The following is a 27,953-nucleotide window of genomic DNA, read 5'->3' as shown; positions in this document are numbered from 1 at the left end:
TCTTTTATGAAGTGTGTACAAGTCATATTTTAATATAAGCATGGGTTGGAGTTGTAAAAGAAATTCCTATATTAGCTAGTCAGATCTGATGACTTTTAGGATCACTTAAAAGTATATGATTCTGTGACCTAGCAATCTCTTCGGCTGCAGAGGCACTACATAAGGAAGAGAAGATTTTTACAAAACAGAGCATGGAGCTAAACAAAGAACAGCTCGGAGAAGAAAAGGGAATGTTACACTGTCTCAAAACATTTGATCTCAATCATTTCGAACCTTCTCTGAGGATGGGGTTGGCAGGCCTCCCAGAGAAACCAAAACAAAGCAACCTAACAGGGCATCACAAACGAAAGGGGACCTAAGCTGGGAGATGAGAAGATGAAAGCCCTGCCTTTAGACTCACTGAGGAGGGAGAGAGGGGGCATGAATGGCATGCTTTCTCTTCAGGGTCCTTTTCAATTCCCTTAAAGGCACACCTCTGAAAGGAGCATTCTCCTTAAAGAGAGAGAGCAGTTCCCTGAATCCAGAAGTCTGGGCATTATTCACCGCACCGAAGGAATGGGATGAAATGTCAGCACAACTACTTTCGCGTCTTCATTTTCCTTAACCCAAACGTGTGTCATCATTCTGGAATGAGCAAGGCCTGCTCAACAAACCCAGCTTTTATCATCTCCTTTGTATTTGCTTATTCACAGTTCAGAAATTGTCCAATGGCCTTCTTACTCTCGAATCAAAAGAATGAACATTGCTGTGGAAAGAAAAACCAACTTCCATTTGGTTTGAGAGAAAGACCCAAAGGTGTCTCTGCTTGAGGGGTGAAAGAGGAAAATGAAGCTATACGGTGTAGCTTGGCCTTAAGGTGGTGACTTCTTCCAACTGCAGTGTGGAGACTCCTCATGAAGTTGAGCGTAATTTTTTTTTTATTTTGACTGCTGCTAAAAATATTTAATACTTACTGTGAGCTACGTTTCAGGCAATGTGCTGCGTGATTTGTATACATTATCTCCTGAGTCTTAAAAAACAGTCTGGAAGTATGGGGCGCCTGGGTGGCTCAGACAGTTAAGCGTCTGCCTTCGGCTCAGGTCATGATCCCAGGGTCCTGGGATGGAGCCCCGAGTTGGGCTCCCTGCTCTGCGGGGAGCCTGCTTCTCCCTCTGCCCCTCCCCTCAGCTCATGCTCTCTCTCTCTTGCTCGCTCGCTCGCTCTCAAATAAATAAAATCTTTTTTTTTTTTTAACAGTTTGGAAGTAGATGTAATTATAGTCACCATATCTGGAAACTGTGTGCTATTACTATAAGAATTGAAAAAGTGTGATAGTATCCAAGTCAGGGAACATAATATTACATTTATTTTAACTTTATTATTAAAAGTTTTAACATACGACAAAGAAGAGAGAATATTAAAGTCCTACCTATCCGTCACCTCACATTTTACCATATTTTCTTCATCTATTTTCTCTTTGCCCCAGACACCAAGGCCTTTAGCCTCTAAATGCTTCAGTATGCATCTCTAAAAATTAAACATATTTTCTTACATACTATTATCACTCTTAAAATAATGAACAATTTCTTATCATCTCATACCTAGTCTATATTCAGATTTCCCATATTGTCCCCAATTTTACCATTAGTTTTTCATAATTATTAAATCAAGTTCCTCACGGTAATGATGAGGGGTTGTAAGAAAACTTGCTTCTATAAATAAAGCAAACGTGGGAGGGATTTGGAAGCAGAGTGAAGTGGGATCAATACCTACTTGCCCTGGGTTTACCCCAGACATTCTGGGAGCTCACCTTAAGTCACCAACACTACTCTCAGACCCCACCTGGATCTGAGCTCAAGTAAAAATCATGGCACAAGGGTTAAGAGCATGGACTCTGGAACCAGAGTCCAAATTCATTACTTAGTAGCTGGGCAACCTTGGACAAGCTCATCTCTCTGTGGCTTAGTTTCATTACGTGTAAAAGAGGAATATGAATAGTATCTTCCTTAGAGAGTTATTAGAAGAACTAAATGAAATAATATGAGAATTAAATGACACTGAACAGTGTCAGCTATTTAAGTGCTCAATAATGTTAACCATTGTCATCATCATCATCATCATCATCATAGTTACCCTGGTAGGCACTGGCATTAGGTTAAAAACTTTTTATCCTACAGTTTTCAGGATACAGGAATGATAGAAATTGGAGAATTAGGATAATGGCTGGATTTCAATGACTTTGTACAATTCCTTTTCCAAATTTTTATATTGTCATATGATCCTTTCCACGAGAAATTATCTTAAATCCCCCTGCTTAGAGCTGGTGAAAACACACACCCAAGCAACCTACTGTCTTGAGCTAGTGTCCAGCCCCTTTGTGTGGTGCCCTTCAACCCAGCACCCACCTCCAGCCTCTGCAGGGGTGGAAACTTTTGGCCCTTTCAAAGCCAAGGACCTCATTTACCTCATAACTCCCACTTTGCTCCGTCAGCTCTCCTCACTTATCTAAACCACTAACCTCAAGTCTCACTTCCTTTCGCTTTCTGGTCTTGTCTTTTCACCCATCTATCAGTTCGGGTTCTCTTATTTGAACTTGCACCACCCTCTTCTTACTGTCTTATTTCCTTATTGTGTTTCAACAAAGGCAAGTCATTCTACAAGCCATAGAGAACAACCTCCTCTATGGTAGGCACTATGGTTAGCACTGAAAATACAAAAATGAATAACACAACATCTCTACTCCAAGGAGCTCGGGATCTAAGGATCTCAGAGAAGCCTTCCATGATCCACCAGCTTCCCATGTATTGCTCACATGCTACTGGCTAGAGAGCTACTTGCCTGGTCTGTTCTTGCTTTATAGGTGTGTCACAGGTAGAGAGACATACAGTCTATATTATCGATCACCAGTGGATGAGTTACATTGCACTGAATTGTATATTTGGGCAGCTATTTAAAAATTTCTTCCCTTTAGTCTACTAATATTTGTCATTGAAGGCATTTCAAGAAGAAGCTCCATAAAGAGAACGGAGTACCAAACCTCGGAGTGAGCCTGAGAGAAGATTTCTAGTAAATAATCAGCCAGCTCTTTGGATGTAACTGGTCTCCTCCATCCCCAGGTGCCTTCACTGAAGGTTTTGAGCTGTCACAGTCCAACGTCTCCTTCTTCCAGCTCAGAGGATGGTTCCATTGACCTCTACTCTGCACTTTTTAAAAAAATATTTGAGAGTAAAATACAAAACACTTTGATTGAGATTGTACCTAAGAAGCCTTAGTCAACTCCTGATATTTTGAGGCACAAGCCTGAAAATTAGAAAGGATGATTCAGAGTCATTAAGCAGGGAACTGGCAGAAGTACTAAGAACGAAGAGAGAACCCAAGTGCAGAACCTGAAGAGTTTTATCGTGGGGCAGGCAGGAGGTGCAGGGAACAGGAGGCTGGCCGGGAGCCCCAAAATTCTGACTTATAAAACTAACTTGGGAGAGACACAGGGCTATGCTTTAAGTAGATACTATATATATATTATGGTTCTCAAATGAGTCCAATATAGGCCGGGGCAGTGTAACTCAGAACTATGCTCTATTGTTAACCTACTAGAAAGGCAGCATAAAGTAATGGTTAGAGGACACCCCAAAGACCGAGGAACTGGACTAAAACTCTGGACAGCCTGGAGCTACTCACTTAACCTCTAGGAGACTTCATTTCCTCATCTATAAAGAGGAGCTATTAATAGGCCCAAATTCATAGCATAATGTGAGCATTTAACGACCATTCCATGTAAAGCACTCAGCACATACTGAGAACTCTGTAAATATTAGCCATTTTTATCAGAGAGACCTTTCCTAATACCCTTTATAAAACTTTCTATCATTCTCTGACCCCTGAACCAGTTTTATTTTTCCTCTTAGATTCAGCCCACTAGATATCTTGAATGTTTATCTGTTTCTAGTTATTCTCCCTTAAACAGAATGTAAGCTTTTGTTTGCTACTTATCCCCAGTATGTAAAAAAAAGAAAAAAGTAGCTGAGCTGTATAGTAAGTGCCCAGTAGTCATCTGGCAAGTGAATAGATGAACTTGTCAAGGTCCTATAACTAATGAGAGCTGAGCTAAACAGGATTCCAGCTCAAGGCTGTTTGGCTCCAAGTTAAGCACTTTCTACCATAACAGAAACTGAAATTTCCAAATCTGTAGATTATTACTCTGTGTGAATTGTATCATTTTAAGTACGAAAATATTGCGACTAGAAACAGTACAGCATACACCGAGCCTGGAGACTTGGGGTCTTATCAGTTTTTAGCTATGTGACCCTGGGTAACTCAATGCATCTCATCGGTCTTTATTTCCTCATTTGTAAAATGAGAAGATTAAATAAAATTATTTCTCTGATTCTATTCCAAAGAATTAAGTAAACCAAATTCATTAGCAAATAGTTTCATACCATGGTATATTTTTGGGTTTTTTTTTTTTTTTGGTTTTTTTTTAAAAGATTTTTTTATTCATGGGGCGCCTGGGTGGCTCAGTCGTTAAGCGTCTGCCTTCGGCTCAGGTCAGGATCCCAGGGTCCTGGGATCGAGCCCCGCATCGGGCTCCCTGCTCAGCAGGAGGCCTGCTTCTCCCTCTCCCACTCCCCCTGCTTGTGTTCCCTCTCTCGCTGTGTCTCTCTCTGTCAAATAAATAAATAAAATCTTTAAAAAAAAAAGATTTTTTTATTCATTTATTTGAGAGAGAATGAGATAGAGAGAGCATGAGAGGGGGGAGGGTCAGAGGGAGAAGCAGACTCCCGGCCGAGCAGGGAGCCCGATGCGGGACTCGATCCCGGGACTCCAGGATCATGACCTGAGCCAAAGGCAGTCGCTTAACCAACTGAGCCACCCAGGCGCCCTATTTTTGTATTCAAATCATCTCTCTCTGTACTTTTTCCTTCTACAGTGAATAAAGAGGAAGTTAGAAAAGAAATTACAAAGAGAATTTTGTAGCAGCTAGCAATCTAATTGTGCTATAACCTACATTGATTTTTCTCCTTGAAATCACCCTTTAAAATCTCAGCTATTCCAGAGAAATCACTCTTTGCATATTTGACTGAAATGACAAGGGCCCAAAGAGCAAATAAGTATTATCACTGGTGACAGAAAGAAGTGTCTGGGAACAAAGCCAAGTGGAAATCTAACCTGCTCCCAAAGGCCACCAGTGTTCTTTGATTGTTCACTTCACTAAACTCCTCTGACTCTTAAGATCTTTAACATTAAAGAAAACTGTCAACCATTGTTTACCTAGGTTAAGTGTGTCCACCACCTAGAAGTGAGGTTATTGAAGGGTCCTAGCTTATGTTTCTGTATTCTTAACCATTGCTTAGTACGGGGCAGCCATGTCAGATGCCCAGTGAGTAATTAATTACTCATGGATCGTTCTCATCTGTGGGATTCCATTTGGTCTACCAACTGAGCACCCACTCTACTTCCCTCTGATCTTTGGTTCTGTTTCCTTCTCCTTTGTCTTTTACCTTAGCTATGGCTCTAAGGAAAGTTGGTTCCTCTTATCCTGACTACCCTCTTTTATGTTCCTCAGGAATAGCCCACCTCTGTGGATGGCAGAGCCATACTAGTTCCTGCGTTTCTAATTCTGATTTTCTGAAGGAAAAAAGTGTTATGTTCCAGATTTGGGGAGGAGAGGTGGCTTGAATGTTGTTGGTGGTAAAGAGATAAATCCTGAACAATGTAATGAGAAACGCAATCCTATTTAAGCAGATTTGCTTTTAAGTCCCATTTCCAGGTACGCTCCTTGGGCTTTCTTCTGTTCTCTTACTTGGTCATTGAGAAGCTAGGCACTCCCCTCATACCCTCCTCTCATAGCTCAAAACGACAGCAGGAGAAGAAAGGACATATGCCATACAAATATGAAGTGATACTTTGACTGCATATGATAAAAGTTATACCTGAACAACAGAAAGTGGGAAAACATCCCAATTACGAGAGCTGTTGGAATCTTGGATAATTTCTAAAAGATTTCAATACATGAAGAAATAGAGGCAAATAACATTCTCTATAGAGCAATCCCATTTTGGTAAGGGTATGGCGTTTGGATAGCCTGCTTGGGCCCTTTCCATCTCCAATTTTCCACGATTAGAGGATTCGAGCTCTTTAACATTGAACTTCTACTGTAAGTGTGTCTTAAAAGATTTTATTTAAAATAAGCTGACAAGGCAAATTATGAGAAGAACAGATTTCTGAAGAGGCACTTAGCTTAGCAAACCAGCAGTTGTATGCCAGCCCAGGAAAAGAATGATGTCATATCTCAGCAAGCTGTACTTTCCTAAATGCCAAAGACAGCAATATCTTAACAAGTAAGGAATGTATTGAGTTGGTTAACTAATACTGTCAGTGATTTAATATGACTTGAGCAAACCTTTGACATACTAATTCCAAGATATTGAGGAAAGGTACCAAAAAAAGCACTAATTCATTATGTATCAATAATTACTTTTCATTTTTTATTGCTCAGATGCACTTAAATAAAATGAGAAAATTAAAAATAATTTGGTTAGGAGGATTTGATTTCAGAAACTCACTTTTTCTTCACATCTTTAACTATGGGCCAAGGCAAAAAAGTTGTTCCTATAAAAAATGTATATAATTTAATCAATATAACCAGCTTTCTCCTTAATTCTTTTAGAAACAGGATGAGTATTTATACATAATCAGATTAGTATATATCAATTTCAAGAGCTTAAATATGAGAAAATAAGAAATGTTACAAGGAGCTAGAGGATACTTTCAGGCTCTTTGCTTCGCCTCCCTTGATGGTATCCTGTTGTTATTCCTAAAGCTAGAAATCTGCCCCAAAACTCTCTAGGTTCCATTATAGCCCACTTTACAATTATAAATCCAAGTAAATCACTTTTAAATCTACCTCATTTTTCAGGCTGCACCTACTGAAGTTTTTAAGCTTTCGAAAGTTTACAACCCTCCATATAAAGAAAAATATCTTTCCATCTTAAAGAACACGATAAAAGAGATTTACCTAGTATTTAGCAACTTGCATTTATGTAGCATTCTGTTAACTAGAACTCACTAACAAACACTTATGGCCATGCAGGTTACCAAAACTTTCAATTGTCATAATGACACTCCATGGCGTTCAGCATTTGAAAAGAGAGAGCAAACTATGGTTAAAATAAACACATTATTTTAATTTTTTTGAAAACTGGTGAGTTTTACATATTATAATTATTATTATCACACTGTGTATTTATTCCTGACTTTATCCACAAATATCATTTCTTTGGTCCTTTCTCAAGTGTCATGAATTCTGGGATTCAGAGAATAAGTCCATACCCCTTGTTGTTTTATAAATGTCGCTCATCTTGCTGATCCTACTATTCTCTCTTCTTATCTTCTTAGATCTTTTTACACCAGAGTGAAAACTGGATGCCCGTTATACAAACTGTATGCATGCATACACACTCACACTCACACACTCACACACACATACACACACTTTAAAAATATTTTCTCATTCTCATAAAAATTTTTATTTTCCAGACGCCTGGGTGGCTCAGTCATTTAAGGGTCTGCCTTCAGCTCAGGTCATGATCTCAGGATCCTAGGATGGGGCCTGGATCAGGCTCCTTGCTCAGTGCGGAGTCTTCTTCTCCCTCTGCCCCTCCCCCTCCTCATGCTTGCCCTCTCTCTCTCTCTCTCAAATAAATAAATAAATAAAATCTTTTTTTAAAAAGTTTTCATTTTCTATTTTTCCTCTATATGCTGCTTTTATTTCCTATTCTGTCTTATGTCACATTTCTCATGGGAAATAGTTTAAAGTGATCTGTGGAGGGAAAAGAGTGAACAGACTATTCATTGGAGAGAACAGAAGATAAACCTGCTCTGCACAGACGGTCCACTTTTTAACCCAAGAGCAAATACTTATATGCACATCCATAGATCACCCACTAGTTCTTAAGGAAAAGTAACAGCAGACAAACAGAATGGAGTCTTGTGTTGGGGCTGTACATATATCTGTTTGGGGGTGTATTGTTTTGGATGAAAAGGTCTAGATTGTTTTCAACTCCCATTAGACAATAAAGTTCATTCTGATGTTAGAAACGCAACATATAATGAGTCATACTAGCCCTGACATGTGTTTTATACATGTTAGAACCCATTTCAACTTTAAAATCAATTCAGATGAATAGTGTCTAGTGATGGGATAGTTATATAGTGACTTGTTTCTGTGAATATGCCATCTCAACTTTTTTCTTATGTTGATTTGTTCAATTAGTGATGATGTAAGATGGTGCTGAGTATTGATTTCAGAGACCTTAAGGAAATGGGGTTAATTTGTTAGCAAAGGTGAACTTGTCCGTAGTTCCTTCAACCCGGAGCCCTATGAGCTCAAATGCTGACTTTGCCACTTCCCCGTGTTCTTAGCCACGATACCTAAGTTAGTTTCTCTTCAGCTTCTCCACCGCAATAGGGATTGTGATTCCAACTCAAGCATTATATTGTGAGAGTCAGTGGGATAAATTTCAATTTGTATTTCAGGTGATAAAAACAGATTTTGAAAGGATCATCATTTTATGTGCAAGTGATGAATCGCTAAATTCTATATCTGAAACCAATCTTACCATATATATTAACTGACTAGAATTGAAATAAAAACTTGAAAAGAAAAAAAGGGATCATCGTTATATTTTATATAAGCAATAACCATGTTTTTGTGACTTTGGAACAAACAGGATACAAACAAATTCATTTCTTTTTTTCATTAGGAAAGAAAGACACTCTCTTGTAGCATTAATTTTCTTTTTGAATTCAAGACATACTCAAGAAACATTTTCCCCACACTTCCCATGCCTATATAAATTGAATATTCAATGGAAAATTGCTAAGAAAAAGTGTTTAGGAGAGAAGTTTCCAAAAGTGAAGACGTGCCTTCAGAAGACAAGGAAACCAAAACATTCCATGATGTCCCAGCACAGCAGCTGGTCTTGCTGAGTGCAGTTTTGTTTTACTCCCACTCCCAAATTTAACCTCCTTTTCCCTTATTTCCCCCTTTTATCCATTGCCTAAAACCTAATTACAGACTGGGGTTGATGTTTAAGTTAGATAAAGAGAAATAATCATGACATCATTTTAATTTGCCTCTTGATCACTTTGTGTTCAATATGTTAGGGAATTAGATACTAGAATAAACATCTTTTTTTAAAAAAAGATTTTATTTATTTATTTGACAGAGAGAGACACAGTGAGAGAGGGAACACAAGCAGGGGAAGTGGGAGAGGGAGAAGCAGGCCTCCCGCCGAGTAGGGAGCCCTATGCGGGGCTCGATCCCAGGACCCCGGGACCATGACCTGAGCTGAAGGCAGACGCTTAACAACTGAGCCACCCAGGTGCCCTAGAATAAACATCTTGCTCCTGGGCCTATCTATGGGGCCCAGCAAGATGCTTAGTACATGGCAGGTACTCAGAAAAAAGTTACTGAGTGTAGGGCTGACATGCATCTAGCGTGCACTGGTATGACTAGGTTTGATATAGTTTTGTACTAGAGGTAGACCCCTCTGGTGCCCCTTCTACATTCCTGGCCTCTTTCCTCGGGACCCCACCCCCACCCCTTGATTCAGCAATTAGTGGGTTAAGTCCTGACAGGTAGGAGAGCTTTCTAGACCTCCAGAGCTCTGGCTACCTTCAGCTCCGGTTGGCCAGTGCCCACATTATAATAGTTGTGATATATTTCTTTTAAAGATTTATTTATTTTAGAGAAAGAGAGAGAGCACAAGCCAGGGGGGGTGGGGCAGAGGGAGAAGGAGAGACTCTTCAGCAGACCCGCCCTGAGCACGGAGCCCCACGCGGGGCTCCATCCCCCGACCCTGAGATTGTGACCTGAGCGGAAACCAAGAGTCGGATGCTTAACCGACTGAGCTACCCAGCCGCGCCTAGTTGTGGTATATTTTTAATATTATCTTAGATCAAAGCAATATTCTATGTGTTGATTTAACAATGTCTACCAGCCCTGATGCAACAAAAGGCAGACAAAATACAGTATTCTGAGGAGCATAAGACAGTAGAATGGAGGAGAGGTGGACACCAACCACGGGAAGGTAGGCGGGGTAGGAAGGATGGAAAAGCGGCAGGAGAAAGACCTAGTGTAAGGGGATCATCACCTGCGGGGATCTGTTCCATACAATCCCCTTTCTTGGTGCATTCCATCAATTCAAACTGTATCCCCAGGAGTGAAAACTCTTTGACAAGTATATGGTACATGTCTAAAACCAGAGCTGTAATTACTGTGTTTGCTATGCTGACACAATTTTCTGACAAAATACTGTGCTGAACATTTTCTTTCTTTTGCCCTTTGTGCTGGCATACTTTGGGTAAAATCTCATCAGTCAGGTTCGTATCCACCCCAGGTGAAATCCTGTTACAACGCACTCAAAGGCTGGTGTCTACATTGTTTCCTTGTGCCGGGATTCCATTGTATGAAATATTGTTGAAAATCGGGTACTTGTGAATCTTTTGGTGTTTTTGTTGAAGGGGTATTCACACTGTAATTTAGAAAGCATTAAAGAACCGTTGCTGAATGTATGAATTTCTTTTGTTTGGATAAGAGCTGAGTTTTGCAAATCGTTCCCTGCTAAACTCCAGAAGAAGGAAAGTGGATTTGATAGCCAAAAATGTTTGGGAAATACAATGCATGTGAGAATAATGAAGCCTCTAAGAAGTAATGTATTTAAAAAACTGTTTAACTTTTATAAACCCAGGATTTCTCAAATTTATTTGACTCTCTTCCTCTGTCTCTGTCTCTCTCTCTCTCTTTGCCTCTCTGTCTTTCTTTCAATTTTTGTCATGAAATTCCTAATGTGGGATCCCAAGTTTGAGAAATGGAAATGCTGGGTTAGGGTATTCATTCTTGCATTTATAGGGCACCTGCCATGTGTTTGGAAATGGGCCAGGCTGGCAAAGCGAAGACAAATAAGGCACAGTGCTCGTTCCTGAAAGGCTAGCAGAGGAGATGCAATGCAAATGATATTACAGAGTTGTTTTGTTTTATTTTTTAATTGTGGGAAAACAGGAAACAAAGCAACTGAACAGAAAAGAAGAGAGGTTAGGAACACATCTGGGAAAATTTCCCTGGTGAAGAAGTCTCATGTAAGAATACATTCATGCAAATGTCAGGTACTAGAAATTTATAAAACAGCCAACAGGGGGGAAAAGATACTCTCAAACATCCTCTACTAAAACCATTTAAGATAAATCCTAACAACATAAATTCCTCCTACCTCAGGACATTGGGTATGTCAACATGTCTCCCTTAAGACAGCCAGCTCTCATTTCAGGTAGTTTCATGGAAGGTGCGTGGTGGCCACAAAGATAATCTGCATTTTGTTTTCTTTAACACAGATACACTAACCATTTCGGTCTTAATTGGACATCTGCTGAGATCGCAGCTCTCTTGCCATACCTGGACAGGGATTTAAGGAATGTGCCAGGTTTCCCTGGCTGTGAACTTGTTTTTTCTTGTATCCAACATGCATACTGGCATGGCGCTTATTAACTAGTTATTCATTGGATGGGGAGTGGGAATGGGTTGGAATCCTTGATGTGGTTCCAAACATTGCTGGCTTTCTCAGCCTTAAAACCAATGGCCCAAAGACATCCAAACGTCTTTGATGTGTTCTCTATAGCACCTAGCACAATATGCATGCAGCAGCGCCCTTAGAGACGAATGGGATGGAAATGAACGGGGGTTGTTCTCTCTCTAGTAAGGAAAGATGGTATGCCCTCCACTCTGCCAATCAACCCACATACATTATTTTGTTTAATTTTTACAACGACATATGAGGTAAATATGACAGTATTTTTACCATTTTTACTGGGGCGAAAGTGAGGAACAAAGATGTCGGGCATTTATCCAAGGTAAGAGGCAGAGTGAGGAGCAAAGCAAGAGATCCTTTTCATTCCAAAGCCTAGATACATTTCCACTGCACCCACTGCAATGCCAGAATAAGGAGATGACTAAAACATATTTTTTACTACTTTAAAATAATTCCAATTTAGTGTGCTAAGCTGATAACAATAGTCTTTACTTTTTTTTTTTTTTAGTCTTTACTTTTGATAGAATGTACTGTGATTTCTTTTCCCAATGGAAGTAATTTACCATTATTTACGTTGTTCAAAATGGTTCAGAACAGAGTCCATTATTCCTTCACTTCTTTCCCTTTCTCTAATAAATACATTCCTTGTAGGGATTGGCCCAATTCTTTTTAAGTAAGGAAAGGATGTCTAGAATTAAGGATGTACTCAGAACTCTTCAATAGCTATTGAAATAGCAGTCACATTTTATATTTGGTGGGTTTGTCAGTCCCTGACACTCACCTACGGACCCCACTAGGAGGCTTTTACGTGGTCCTAAAGAGCTTGGGGAAAAAGAAAGAAAGAAAGAAAGAAAATTGTCCAGAATGAAGAAGGGCAAAAACCATATAACTTCTCAAGGTACCCTTGTGTCTCTATTAATCTATGATTCCAGTGGCCCAATTTTTCAGTGTTGCTCTAAAATCCTTGCCTTGAAAATCTTGTTTCCTATATCAGGCCTTAATAAAAATTCCAGGAGTGTTAGTGACCTGAAGATTTCTGCCTTTCTCCAGCAAGAAAAGCCAGGCAACCAAAACCACAGAATAGGAAATGTTTATATCAACTACGCATCTCTCCAATATTAATGTTAAAGTGTTTCGCAAATGTTAATATGTACATGCATCAACTGACGATCTTCTTAAAATGCAGATTCTGATTCAGGAGATCTGGGGTGGGATTCAGAATTCTGCATTTCTAACAGATTTCCAGGGGATGTTGGTAGTTAGTCTGTGGAGCATACTGAGTAGTAAGACTCTAGTAATAGATCCATATATATCTCTACTGCAGAGCACTTTAGAACAGCCCCTCCCACTGTTTGCTCATATATGTCCTAGAGCTACTTATTCCCACCACTCAACTAGAGCCTAAACCTACACAAAGAGAAAGAGATCACCAGGGCATTCGGTAAGAGAGAGTAAACTGACTTTTTTCCTTAGAATAAGATTCAGTGATCTGAGTTTTGCATTACTTTGTTCTCTATTTCTGGGATACTTAAAACATTTTGGTGTGTCTCTGTAAGATCTGAGATGGATTATGAGAATTGTCTATGAATGATTAATCTTTTCAAATTAGAGCAAATTTAAGATTATCCCTTTTAAAACATTGCTTTCACTTGCTGAGAGGAGCAAGAGATAGAATCAGAGTTCGTATATACTGAGAATTACAATCAAAACCTAACCATTGATGCCAAGCCCACAGATATACCTGTATCATCCATGAGTGGGTTGGAGTTGAGAACCACTGCTCTTTCTTATAGGTATCACGGCTATCTTCTGAGTCAAAGATGAATGAGGCCAAATATGGATGAGTCAAAGTTGAATAAGGCCACTGATCAGAAAGATTTATTTCTGATCCAAAGATTAACTCTCTTTTTAAAAAAGATTTTATTTATTTGACAGAGAGAGACACAGTGAGAGAGGGAACACAAGCAGGGGGAGTGGGAGAGGGAGAAGCAGGCTTCCTGCTGAGCAGGGAGCCCGATGCGGGACTCGATCCTAGGACCCTGGGATCATGACCTGAGCCAAAGGCAGACGCTTAACCTACTGAACCACTCAGGTGCCCCAAAGATTAACTTTCTATATGTTAATGGCTCGCGAAATTTTTTTAGCTGCTGGTGTTATTGATTACATTTTCAATGAAAAAAAATTCCATGACAGTTCCTAAAATGGAGGTTGAACAAGCAATGTTGAAAATTTGTGAACACTGATTTAGCAGTTATTTATTTATTTTTAAGATTTTATTTATTTATTTGACAGAGAGATAGAGAAAGAGAACAAGTAGGCAGAGAGGAAGGCAAGCCGCTCCCCGCTGAGCAGGGAGCCCATCGTGGGGCTCGATCCCAGGACCCTGAGATCATGACCTGAGCCAAAGGTAGCCGTTTAACCGGCTAAGCCACCCAGGCGCCCCTGATGTAGCATTTAATAAATGTATGTATACCTACCGAGAACTGTACAAGCCAAGAATATGTCATTTCATGTTTAAGGGGTTGAAAACCATGGTTTTCCATAAATATTCTTATAAAACCCATATAAAGAACAAAATTGGACATGGTTAATTTTTTTTCATATTCAGTTTATTTCAATAATATATATATATTTCTCTTACTATTCCTACTTTATGGAAGTTAGGTAAAATAAAATGTGTGTTTTTGACTACTTGTTCAGAGAGAATAACACTATCATGCAAAATAACATTCCAAAGTCAGCATGGAACAAAAGATATAGTCACAAAACATTTTCAGCTTGCTCCTATTTTAACTACAACATTTGCTTTAAAAAGTGTGGCATGGTTTCTTTTAGAAGTATTCATTTTGCCCTTTCTCTGTGCAGCAAAATAATCCTTTCCCACCTCTCTCCCCAGTTAGAACTCTTACTCAGAAAGTAGCAAGCATGAGATTGCAGCCAGCAAAAAAATGTTTACAAATGAAAGATAACCAAAGTGTTAAAATTTGTGTAAGGACAAATAGGAGATCACAAGTAATTTTTAAATGACTTCAATGTTATATTTTCTTATTTATTTCAATTTTTATTCTTAATTATGAAACATTTCAAAATAATGTCAGATATTCATATACCCACCATTCAGTTTTAACAGACTTTAACATTTTGTATAGGTATCTGTTCTGTTGTCTTTTAGCAAGATTTTTTTCACTAAAAAGAAAACATTAAAAATACTTGTCAGTGTCGTCAAAGAGGTGAATCACTTCAACTGAAATTATCTGCTATATTCCATATAAAACTCATCAGAATTTTAAAAGATGACAGAAAGGCCTCTAGCAGAAATTCTTTCCCATGCCTCTTGCACCATGTCAATGTTCAAAAATAATACCAACAATAATCGGAATTTGGGTTTGCTTACAGGGGAAATTTTTTTCTAAATAAATTAACTAAAAACGGAATAGAAAGTACATTTTGTAGACTTTCTGTTAATGATTTGTTTCATAATTATTGTAAATACATATTTTTGAAAAAGGTATCTTAGTCCTTCTACTCTCATAAGTCCTGTGCCTCATTTGTGTGCAAAGGTGGGGGGTAGGTGTGTGTGAAATATATTTATGTGTGTGTAACTTTAAGTGTTAACTTTTTAAAAACTTAAAATGAGGTAAAGATTCTATTCCACTCTCTTCTGAAAGTCCTTGATAGCCAGTGGGTATGGAAAGATGTGATCAGTAACACAGAATAGTTTTAAAACACAAAAATTATTAATAATTCAAACAATAAATTAACTTTTGTAACTTATAGTCTATTTAGAGATTATTTAGATGCTGGAAGAAAATATGGCCTTGGTGCTCATCTTTCGGTAAGCTAGAAAGTAGTAGTTCATCTTGCCCTTGCAGGTAAAGGGTAAAGAGGAAATTCTCAAATTTCAGACAATGCTGTCATTATTACAGAGTAAAATGTGAACAAAGAGTTATATGTGAAGTGCCCTGGGCCAACCCTTTTGATAAAGTTGAAGATGCCTACGTGATTTGCCCTGTGAGCCATTTATGGCTGTGTTCTATTAACTCTGGATTTACTGTGATATTATGTGTATTTGTCTTGGGGCAAACAGCTTGTTTGCCTCAAATCAAAGTCTAAAAGAGAATTCTTTCTCTTTCTATGGGCTTAAAATAGTTTTTGTTTGGGTTGATTTTACTGCTTGAGGTGAATTATCCCTTCATTGGCTCATTTTATTCATCATATTATGATATATAATTTTGGTTAAGCAATTGTATAATCTTTTCTATAATATTTTTCTGGGCTTTGTATGAACGTTTAAAAATGTGTTCCACAAATGAAATGCTTATGCTTGCATATTCAATATCCTTCCTATTGGACTCTGGATATAGTCTTGTATAATGGAACTCATTTATAATGAAATCTTTTTCCTTTTTGCATATTATGTTTAAAACAGCTATTAGAGTTTGATAATACTATATATTTTTCCATGATAAAGTTAGAGGAGTGTTTTTTTTTTTTACTTCAAAGAATGCTTTTAATTTTGAGTTTTCTACCAACAGGTTTTGCCAAATAAATATATATTTATAAATATATTTATATATGTTTATATGTATATTTAAAAGCACTTAGCTCTAAGTTTCATAGTCTTTTACATCTTAAAGCACATTTTTCATGATTTGCAAAATATTTGCTTTTTCCTTTATACTGTGACTATAAAATTTGAAAAATCATTTTCAAAAATATTGGGAATATTTTAATAGCAATAACCGTGTTAATTTTCGTTCTTTATTTCTCGGTCAAGATAGTCAAGATGGCTTGAGATTTCTCAGTTCTTTAGAAGAGAGTTCATGATTTCAACCTGTTTTAAGCTGAAGTGTAGATGAGTTTGATTCCTACCTGTTTACATAATACTAATAACCATTAAGTACAACTGACCTCGCAACTCAAAACATATACTTAAGTGTCCGAAATGACAAATGGTATATAAACATTTTATTTAACTGTATTTTATACAGAAAATTTTAAATTTGATTCTTTCATACAGTCCTTATCCCAAGTGCTCATGCAAAAATAATTTATGTAATACATCATCTGCATTGGACTTACATGGCTAAGGAAAGGAGCCTATAGGAAATACCAACTCATTAGCAAACTTCTGATGAAGATTTTTCATTGTGATTGAAGAACAATTTTTTACACGGAGATATATTCCACCATCAATAAAATACCACTATGAACTTTGCTTCGCCGCTCCCCCTCCCCCCCGGGGAATTTTTCTTTGTGGTAGTTAGACCGACCTGTGCCAAAAACAAATTACATTCAAACGCAGAAACAGAATTACCCTGTACCCGCACCATTACCCCCTCCCCCATCCAGATGCTAGGCGCCAAGCTGGGCTCTCAGAGGATATAGATAAATAGGACTGCCAGAATTTCTGGCTAGGTCACGTGGTGCGACCACCCTGCCAACTATCGTTCAGTATTTACTTGAAAACTTCCAGAGATGAGCAACTTACTAGCCTCTGCCTTCAAAGAATTTCAACCCAAGTAGAAAGAATTAGGAAAGAATAAATCTCTCTGCTTCTATTCTATAGCACTGACTACTGAGTCCACACAGCACAATAAAAATAACTAAGGCGTTTAGAGATGACCCATTGCATTTCACAAAGCGCCTTCATCCAAAGGAAGGGCCAGTAGGTAGGTTCAGAGAGCCCGGGCTATCCAAAAGTGGGCGAAATCAAATCTGGGCCGCGGGTGAGAGCACCTGGAAAAAAATTCGTGGTGGAGATGGCATCTGAGAAAGGCCTCGAAGCACCCACACACGGTTGCGAATGCATGCGCGGCCACTCCAGATGGAAGGACCCCCCACCTTGCTCTAAAGCCAGTTAAACCGCGGGGCCCACGCTACCAGGCACGGTTTTGGAAGACCCCTACACATGCAAGGGTCCGACCTAGGAGGCACTTCCGCTGTGCGGTTCGCTAAGTTTGGATTCTGAGAGGGTACGGAGGAGCTCCGGTTCTCGCGGGTGGGAGCCTCTCCCCTCCTCAGCTCGCACTCTCTGCGAGACGCTCCCGCCCGCAAAAGGCTGCGGTGGCCAAAGGGGCTGTCGTGGCCGCCGCTTCCCCCACCACATCCCGGCGTTCGGGAGCCGAGCTGCAGTGGAGAGACCTGAGTCCCGCCCCAGCCCGAGGGAGGAGGCGCAGCGCCTCGGCTCGCGCTCCGCGGTCCGGGAGCCTCCTTCCTCCCCCTTTTTCCCGCGGCGGCGGCGGCAGCGGCGGCGGGGCGCGGGGCGGGGCGCGGGGCGGGGCTGGGGAGGAGCCGCGGCCGAGGCGGCCCCGCGGCGGCAGGTGTGCAGGGGGCGGAGGTGCGGCTGAGGCGGAGGTGCGGGGATGTCCACTCCCGCCCGCGCCCTCCAGGGGCCGGGGCTCGGAGGCCCGCACCGCCTCCCGGACGAGCTTCGAGAGCGGCTTCGATCTGCGCACAACTTGGGGCGCGCAGGTTCCACGTCCGGCGCCCAGAGGAGAAAGGCGCGCGTCCCCGACCGCGGCGCCCGCGCGGACCCCAATGGTGAGGCGGCAGCCGACTTGGAGTTGGGGGGCGGGGGGCGGCGGCCGGAGCTGGAGGGTGCACGGCGAGTCTGCAGACCGGCCGGTGAACGAGGAGCGCGCGGGCAGCGGGGCTGGTGCGCGTCCCTTCCCGAGTTAAGAGGCGGCCTCGGGCCCCCGCACTCGGCAGTCTGCGCCGCGGGCACCCGGGCGAGGATGCTGCGGCCGGCCACGGCGGCCCTGGCTCTGCGCAGAACCTTCTCCTCCTCGTGCCCAAATAGCAGGCTGTTTCCCTGGCCTGACCTCGGAAGTCGCAGGTCCCGCTCTCGTCCCCTAAACGGCGAAGGGAGGAACTGTGGGTGTCCGGGAGCGCGTTGGGGGCGAGCGCTCTCAACCAGCGCTGTTTGAGGAGAGCCCGTTCGCTAGTTAAAATTCCTGTCGCTTTGCAACTGACTCTGCTTGCTCCCTTCCTCGGGGGAGGGGAAGTCAGGCGAGTGTTAAAGCCCCACCTGGCAGGATTAGAGTTTATTTTCGCCGTATATGGGGCGGGGGGCGGGGGGGAGGATGCTCTGTAAAATCGTGGTCTTTCCAACTGTGCCTCACTTAAAAGAGCCTCCCTGCAGCGAGACAATGGCAGTCGTGAAAAACACGACCGGAAAGTGTTCACCTAGCGCCGCGGTGGCAGGGGAGAAGTTAAGGGAAACTTAAGCATAAGCGACCTCTGAAGAGGCTTCTTGCGGGGCCGTTTCTGCCCCTGCACAAGTGGTAATAGGACTGAGAATGACAGCTCAAGACCTACACTTGGGTCGGAGCTGAGGCTGTGGCCCGACACCCCTCACCGCCCCGCGACTCTCGGTTCTGGAATTGGGCCTCTCTGCTTCCTCCACTGCAATCAGGGCAGCTTGAAGTGAAATTAGGAAAATGATCCGCTTTTTTCCTCTGGAGTTTATTACCTCTGCATTAAAATGTGTCTCTCGTGGACAGACATTTAAACAAAATTCTAGTTTATACTTTGTTTTAAAGAAATTGTGCTTGAATTGGTTTTTTAAAAAATGGATTTAAAATTGACAGCCAAGTTTAGGCTTATTTGTTGTGGACTTTTGTGTTTGGTTGAGGCAAGGAGTGAGTTTTAAGTAAGTTTTTCAAGTCTAATATTGATTATTTTTTCATTGTTTGCAGACATTAATCCTTCAGTGAAGGCCTTTTAAGGAATAAATGCAAAAATAACAGTGGTTTAAGCCCACCCATAAGACCTATAGCCTGACCCCCGGCTTTTTTTCTTAACTTGTGACAGAGCCTCATGAAAGTTGAGCAGTTTCCTTAATCTTGGGATGTAAAAAACATCTTAAGTTGAATTTTAGGCCTCCCAATGAAAAATGTGTTTATCTTAATAGAATTATCAGACTTCATGGAATTATCAGTTTATGATGATGTTTATTTTTTATTTATATCACATTGGGACTTACCATGTCGATATTGCTTACCTCGTTGGCAGATGTGGGGAAAAGTCAAGAAGCTCCTTTAAAAGATACAGAGTTATTCTCTGGGTGAAATTTTATAGTTCTGAAAAGCATGTATCAGAGACAAAGCTCTTGAGTGGTAACAATAACTGTTGGCTCTTTCTGAAATCTTAAATAGACAATTAAGAAGGGAGGTATAAAAATGCTTCATACTTGAGTATAGTTTTTTAAAATGCAAGTGAAAAAAAAGTTAAGGTTATCATTTTTGTACAGTGTAATAGCTAGATAGCTATTCAAGAAGCTATAAAAATGCTCGAGGAAGTAAAATAAAAAGGTAGCATAAAATCACGTATTGTACTCTTAGAATTTTAAGGAGAATGCATACTTATAAATCTCAAATACTCAAGTGAGCAGTATTAAAATGCATCAAATAGAAGAATTTTCCTGCCTATGATTTTTTCCTAGAATAAAAAAATATGTATTTGTTTTGGTTTGTCTTAAAATCAAAGTTATAGTTAAATTTTGTTGGTACCTATATGGGATGATTCAAAGGTTGGTAAGATGTCTTTTGCTTGGGACTTTGACATTTAGTGACAGGTGTCCTTAAATTTTTCATATAATTGCCACAGCTTTTCTTCACTTGATGTATCTAGGTATTTTTAACACATAAACACCATACGGTCTCTTAACAAACTTAAAACTGTAAAAAAGCAATAGATTAAATCCCTGATTATTAACATTTCAGGGATGAAATCTAGCTTTAAGATAAAAATGGCTTTTTGAAGACATTTTAGAATACATACAATGGTATGATTCTGGGAGAATGTTTTTGATAGTTCTTTTCCCTATTCTTTGAAGTCAGAAGGTAAAATTACAAAAAATCAATAATTACGTTTTAACAGTTTCTTGATATATTTAACAGACTGTTTCCTTAATAGCAATCTCCCAAGTGTTTCAAAAGTTTTTGTAAGATCAAGAGTTTATTTTCTGTTAAGATATATTTCTGTAGACTAGAAAAAAAACTTTTTGAATTTAGAGTAGGCCAGTCTTAAATAAGAAATAATGAAATTTTATCTTTGTATTGTAAAATGTGTTTTCACTAAGGACTTTTTAACTATGTCCTCTTTTTAAACACATAAGTGTATAGAAAGTAAGTCAGGTATTTTATTGGTAAAATAAAAGTGCCCTAATGTGCTTGCTTTGTTAATGACTACTGAGACTTTTTTCTCCACGTTAATGTGAGCAGTGGAGTCCAGAAAATTATCAAAATAATTTTGAAGAAGATTGAGATGAAGCGAAAAAAATCCAAGCATGATTGCGGTATATACATGTGTTGCTTTGCAGCAGGGAAAGGGTGAAAAAGAAGAGTTTAGTATCAAAATTTATCCACGTTAGTCAGATTCCCGAGCGCTTTCTACTTTATTGTATAATTGACTTTTTAGCTAGTTTGCAGTTATTGAGTGTTTTAATACAGCAGACACCAGGAAAAAAGAAATCTCACTTGAAAATCTTTAATCACGGCTTTATCAAATATACAGCCTACTCTGTATTGTCGAAATACCAACATTGAAGCAATTCAATATTTGAGACCAATTTATAAATTAAACGTATTATAAAAGTTAATTAAGTAGTTTTCATTTTAAGAGAACTGCCCCTTTTGAGGAACTATTTTTAACATTACAAATAGCACTCTCCTTTAAGTAAAATAAGAATGATTATATTAATTACAAATTATACTTTTAGCAAGGGGAAAATGCAATTTTTATGGGTCTGGGGGGCATTTATGCTAAGTAGTTTGTGGCCCAGTTTCCATTTCTGTATCTGCGCTGCCTCTGACAAAGGCCTGAGTACTGAGGGATGAAAAACCATGGGGAGAAAATTAATAAAAGAAGCTACGTGGGTTGATCAAGTTCGGGTCAGAAGCCTGTGTGCACATGAATTCAGAACCGAAGAGAAATTCTGAGAGTCTGAGTCCCCACAGCCCTTTTACACTGAGTCCCATGAGTTAGCAGTGGCAGGGAAAAGAGGGGTCCTCTCTGCCATTTGCAAAGCCGACTACTTGATCCACAGCAAATCAAACCCAGGAAATCTTTTTAGTCTTGTCCAGTTCAGCTCCACTTCCTTGCCAGGGGCATAACAGCTGAAGTTAAAAGACCTATACCCAAATGGGAAAATTAGTGCCATTTGTGTAGAGGCAGTAGCCTTATTCAAACTGCTTTCAACCTAATTGGGAAAAAAAAAAAAAAGACAGAATATGACTTGATTATATGTCCTCCAGGGTGGGTAGCATGTAGGAGACTGTGGCTCAAGAATGCCTTTAGGTTTTTCACTTATTTTAAAGTACTCATAGTTTGCATTGTATTCTCGGGTTCGTGTGTGTATGTGTGTGTGTGTGTGTGTGTGTGTTGTTTCAACTTCTACAATTTGGGATGGGTGAAAAGTACAACAAAATGGTGAACTTTAAGGTGACCAAGATGGGATAGTGTTGGACATGGGAAAGTTCTTCCAGTCCTGCCAATACTTCATTACTAAGGTAATTCTCTGGTGGATTTTCTTCTGTGTATTGTAAATCTCAATATTTTTTGCTTAGAAGTAACCCTAATTTTGAGAAGGGGAGCAGAAAAGGAAAAGAACTTTGTCTAAAAACCAATGCCATCTGCCAACCTACATCTCAAGTTAGCTCTGTCAAATGTCAGGTGAACTTTGGCCCTATTAGTAAATCGGATATGTATTAAATAAGGTTAAAAAAATCAGCTCAGAAAGACCTGCTCCAGAAACCTGTGGTATGTGTGCTTTCCTAACCGATCTAAATGTAACATGTAATTACCAACCAAGACCAATATTCTTATGCATTTGAGGTGGAGCTATTGTGGAGTCCAAATGTTCATGCAGGAAAAGGATTGTCCCCCCAAAAAGTCAAACTGATAAGCTCTTCCTAAAATAACCTGAGATTTTTGAATTACAGCCCATGCTCAAATGGAAATTCTAGTCATAAAGTCATTATTAAATAACCCCATGGGGTAATTTTTTCCTTCTTAAACCTGACCTTTTACCTATTATCTCAATTTCATTAACTTAATTAAAAAAAAAAGTCTCAAATAAGAAATAGTAGGCTAAAGGAATAAAGTATGAGATCTCTGTGGTAAAAACTAATATAGTGCATGAAGTCTTCTAAATTAGGATTTAACTGGCTTTTAACTAGAGTGGGCTTTTAAGTAACTAACTGGTAATATTGTCTCTTGACATTTCCTTTTCATGTTCTGTGCCATAACTCAAAACTGATTTCCTTTTTATGGGTAAGAGTGGAACTATATTAAATTAAAAAACAAAAACAACTTACAGTTTATAGCCTGACTTTACTATAGAACACTGCTGCATGTTTACCAGCACCTGAAAAAGATTCCAGTTTGCTTCATTATTTATTTTTGTTTTTGGAATTGGGATTAGGTTGATGTTTTTTTAAATGAAAAGAATAGCTTTAATTTCCTTTTTAGATGACTATCTATATGTCTATTAACTATTAGTTACGACAGACAGTCGTTTGAATTGTACTTCTAAGTAAAAAAATTACAAGTTAGTACCTGAACTGATGTCTGGTAAGTAACATTCTAATTGCTCTTAATAATTAAACACTTGAAATTTTATCATACCTTTTTTAGCATCTGAAAAATTTTCGAGCTTCATATAAAAGGGGAAAATACAGTATGACATCTTAATCTTGTTAAATATTAAGTCAGATTAGCCAAAAGATATTTTCTTTCAGTGATTTGTGGTTTTTCAGCCAGAGGTCCTAAAAATATCTTTATAGACAAAAGAAGAATATATGAACAGAAATATAAAATAAAAGACTAACAAACTGTTTTTTTTTTTAAGAACTAATCTGTAGTATAATTTTTATCCTTGTGGCCTGTAGTTTTTAAAATTCTGGAAAAATGTCAGTAAATCATATTTTATGACAAAGATGATCAAAGGATTTGACAAAATTCACTTTCCCTTTAAAATGAATGTATTTAGTACTTGGTAAAAGCTAATGTTCTATATTTCCTTTTATTAACACATTGTCACAAAGAAACCAGTGAAATTGGAAAGCTAATTATACATCAGTTAGGAATAATTTGAAAAACAGATTTGTTTGAAAAGTTAATCTTCCTTCTGAAGGTGGAGTTCATTGTGCCCGCCATAAGTGTCAGTGGAATTTTCTTTTGCAAAATTTATTAGAGGAGAAATGATAAGACAACTGCATATTTCAGAATAGTAGACGAGTTACTATGTGTTAGATAGTTCCATTAGCTAACCTAAAACCATAACTCATACTAGGAATACTAAGATATAAATGGAACAGTGTAATTTATTATTATCCACTTATATTCCAGAACACATGTCCAAATTATTATCTAGAACCAGCACAAAACCATTGTCCTAAATCTCTAGGGTTTCAATGTCATGGAGATCTTTTTTTCAAAAGCAAATATTAAAATAAAATGTATCCAACTCTTCTAATTGCCAGAGCAATAATAATGAGAATTATAACTCTATTGATTATTTTCTGTGTGCCCATGCTTAGTTCCGCATGCTTTATCTGCATTACCTCCAGTAATCTTCACAGCAACCTTACAGTCTTGGCGCCATGATTACTCCTGTGGTCTGGCGAGATTAAAGAGGTCAGACGGCTAGTAAATGGTGTGGCTCCCAGACTCAAACCTAAGCTTTTCCTATTCCCACCTTTCTATTCTTGCTTACTCTACCATACTTCACAGTAATTAAGCAGAGTATCTGTGGAACTCCTCTAAAAAGCTGTTTGGGAGTCCCTTGTCCTCAGTTATAGCACATCTTTGTCTTTGATTTTTAGAACCAGCTCAAAGTCTTGCATGTCCAAGTCTGACAAAAGACATAGATGATATAGGTCGTAATGTTTGTGACGAAAAGGAATAAGCAGTGTCTTTAAAGTACCAAGCCCGATCATTCAGAACAGGTTGTAAATTTTCTCTGGAGATCATTCCAAAAGAATCATAGAGATTGTTTTGTTTTGTTTTTTGGAATCATGACACTGGAATTGAAATACAGTTAAAGCTTTTAGGACACCCAGCCCATAAGAGGTGTTCGGTGAACATTTTTTAAAACAATGAGGGAATGGATAAAAAGCATTTCTTTGCCTGTGAAAGTTCTAATACACATTGTGCGTTCATGCATAGTACCAAGTGTGGGTCGATTACCACTGACTATGCAGCCTTGGACAAGTTACTGCACCTTCGTGAACCTCAGTTTCCTCTTTTGTGAAACGAGAATAATTACATCTTCCTCACTTAGTTGTGAAGGTTAAATAGATGATAATTGCCTTTCCTTTGTTACCACACCTGACCTTTTGTGTGGGTATAAAGCCTGTTGGAGTAGTGAGGATTGAGGGAAAACTGCCAGAGCCAGCCATAATGAGACGGTGAGTTGAGATAAGAGTTCACGTAACTGAGCCCACCAGAGAAAAAGTCAAGACCAAGGAATAAGATGAAAATGGTGCTTTGCGGGTTCCGGAGTAAGGGTACGAGCCCAGGCAGAGAGTAGCCGATCCAGGGCTGGATCTCTAGTGTTGACTGTGGCTTTAGACAAGTTGCCTGGGCTGTTGATGTGTAAAACTGAGAGCACACTTCGGGGCTACCTAAGAGTCTCTCAAACATGGTCCATCTTAAAGCTCTGCCTACAAGGTTTCAAGTGCCTGTGGTCCCTGTACCTCTTTTAGGGGATGTAAGGGAACTCCACCTAGGAGCACATTAGCATTCCAGACACACACCCTCAACTTCCAGATCCAGGTTAGCCCTTCTTGGACCTGAACCTTCCCCTTATCACTTCCCCCCAGCCTCTCTCAGTGCTCTCTGATAGCAAAGGAGGTAGGGAGTAGTTTTTTATTTTGTAGAAGTTAAAGACTTGGCACAGCTGCTCAGGATAATTGCAAAGGCCCCCTTCCGGGCTACCATTCTGCAGTGTCTGAAATTCTGCATAGGTGCACAGTGAAAGAGCAGAAGCGGAAAGCTAAAGATTAAACTGAGTCAGTTTGCAGGTTGGACAAAACAAAGACTAAAACACAGAGAAATTCAAGGAACTTTAATAGCAAAGAAATATATATGGGGGAGTGTTAAGATGAGTGCGAAGGTCAAAGCAAAACTGTTAAAAAAGACTGATTTTCATGAGAAGAAAATAAAACTGTAAAAAACAAATTTCAATAATGGAAAAATGACTTTAAAAAGCAAAAGCAATGAAAGCTTAAGGCTTTTCTTCATCAGAGTCCCTCTTTTGAGGCCCACTGGAGCAGAGTGGTTATATTTCAGGAAAGCAAAGCTTTTATGTACGTGGGGAAAGAGAAGTTAGGAGGAAGATGATGTAGAATAACATTCTGGGACAGCACCAAATCCAAATCTAAGCATTTTGAAAGGGAGATATTTGACAAAAGAATATTCTAAAGTTACTTGAAAATAGGAAGCCGTTCTCTCTTTTTGTCCCTGAAATGGAAAACAGGGACTACACAGATTGAAAGGCACCTGAAAGTTAAAGCAGTTAAAGAAAAAGCCAAAAGAATTTGTCATCAGAAATATTTCGGGGCACCTGGGTGGCTCAGCATCTGCCTTCGGCTCAGGTCATGATCCCAGGATCCTGGGATCGAGCCCCACATCGGGCTCCCTGGTCAGCGAGAAACCTGCTTCTCCCTCTCCCACTCCCCCTGCTTGTGTTCCCTCTCTCGCAGTCTCTCTCTCTGTCAAATAAACAAATAAAATCTTAAAAAAAAAAAAAAAAAAGAAATGTTTCAAAAAAATCATTGGAATCTGGGACGCCTGGGTGGCTCAGTCATTTAAGCGTCTGCCTTCGGCTCAGGTCATGATCCCAGGCTCCTGGGATCAGTACTGCACTGGGCTCTCAGTGGGGAGCCTGCTTCTCCCTCTGCCTGCCAATCTCCCAGCTTGTGCACTCCCTCTCTCTCTCTCACAAATAAAATCTTTAAAACAAACAAACAAAAATCATTGGAATCAAAAAGCTAATAAAATAGAGACAACATGATAAATAGAATCTTCCAGAAATAATAGCAAATTCTGCATTCTCTTTAGGTCAGAGGGAGCTGATATAGTGCAGGAACCTGTGGCATTCTAGAAAATGACACTAGTTTATGCACAATTGTGTGTGAGAGTGAGGAGGGAGAAATGAGCTAACATTGCCTACCAGTTACCAGGGCCTGCTCAGTCTAGCAGTAACTAGGTTAAGTAGGTTGCTGTGGATGGAAGTCTTAACGCTCACTTTTGTTGTCTCCCTCCCTGACCCCAACATTATAGGTGCCACACAAGAGTTATGGACTGGGTAGGGACTTGAATGTTGGAAGCTCTGTGTCTGAGGCCCAGCTCAGCCCTTAACTTCTAACTTCTGGCCACGTGGCATGGACACACATCACTTTCCACATTTGCTAAATGGGGTTAATGCTAATCTAGTACCCTCCTCACAAGGCTGTTATGAGAATCAAATGAGCTCACATATGCAAGTATTTTGTAAGTGTACCTGAATGTTTTTACTGTGACAGATCATTTTGGAATTATTTCCAAAGAGAAGAAGAAAAATGTGATGAGTTCATTTTTTTGTTCTCTTCAATCACCAAAGCTCTTGAACCTTTATGACCTCACCTAAATGTAGGGCTTCCTAATCTGGAGTCTGTGGATCACAAGGGGCCCGTGGTTAGAATTCAGGGGATCATGAACTTGGATGCAAAATAAAAATGTGTTTGCATTTTATTTGCACTCACCTCTAATTGAAATTTAGCATTTCCTTCAATTAGTGGAGTGGAGGCAACAAATTGCAGTAATATTTTAGCAGGACCTGTGATTTTGCCACCAGTAAAAATCATAGGTAACTTATATCACATTACAGTTGTTGCTGACATCTAGAAATATCGTCTACATGTGACACAGCTTTGGCATGTTAGTTATTAGATGCACTGCTAGATCTTGTTATTTAATATGTTAAGAGTCACATGTATTAAAATGTGCATTTTAGTATTTAGATATTTCAATGTAATGGTTTCCTTTGCAACCTAGTATACTTTATTTTGTGCATTTCATGTGAGAAGGGGTCCATAGATGCAAAAAAAGTTTGTTTTTTTTTTTTTTGAAGCTATTCTTCTGACAGAGGGCCTGCTGGCGTCCCCAGAGACTAATAATAAAAGAAGGATTACTGGTACAATGGCTACTCATAGAGCCATAGTTAGTAGTGTACTCCAGAGTGAGAAATTCCAGTTATACAAGTTAAAATAGCTTCAAGTTATAATATAATGAAACAGTGCCCTGGACAATAGGAGGCACAGATCTCTTCGTCCAGTGCCACCTCTGTCATGCATGGTGGATTCAGACCAGACTGTGTGGTGCACCCAGAGGGGTGAAGAT

The 27,953-nt window shown here is 39.5% G+C and overlaps 1 long non-coding RNA gene across 1 annotated transcript in view; it reads left to right on the top strand.

The window, feature by feature from the left end:
• Nucleotides 1–17,832: 17,832 nt before the first annotated feature.
• LOC135362654 (uncharacterized) overlaps nucleotides 17,833–27,953 on the top strand; it is a 33,967-nt gene continuing 23,846 nt past the window's right edge. Inside the window, exon 1 of the long non-coding RNA XR_010407574.1 lies at nucleotides 17,833–18,107. This is a non-coding gene — a long non-coding RNA (uncharacterized LOC135362654). The remainder of the gene's footprint in view (nucleotides 18,108–27,953) is intronic.

The sequence above is a fragment of the Mirounga angustirostris genome, unplaced genomic scaffold, assembly GCF_029215605.1.
Source record: "Mirounga angustirostris isolate CCGP_5_RB_7025 unplaced genomic scaffold, mMirAng1.0.hap1 SCAF_15, whole genome shotgun sequence".
NCBI lineage: Eukaryota > Metazoa > Chordata > Mammalia > Carnivora > Phocidae > Mirounga > Mirounga angustirostris.
Note: the sequence above shows the minus strand (reverse complement) of the source record. Positions and strands in the feature narration are given on the sequence as shown.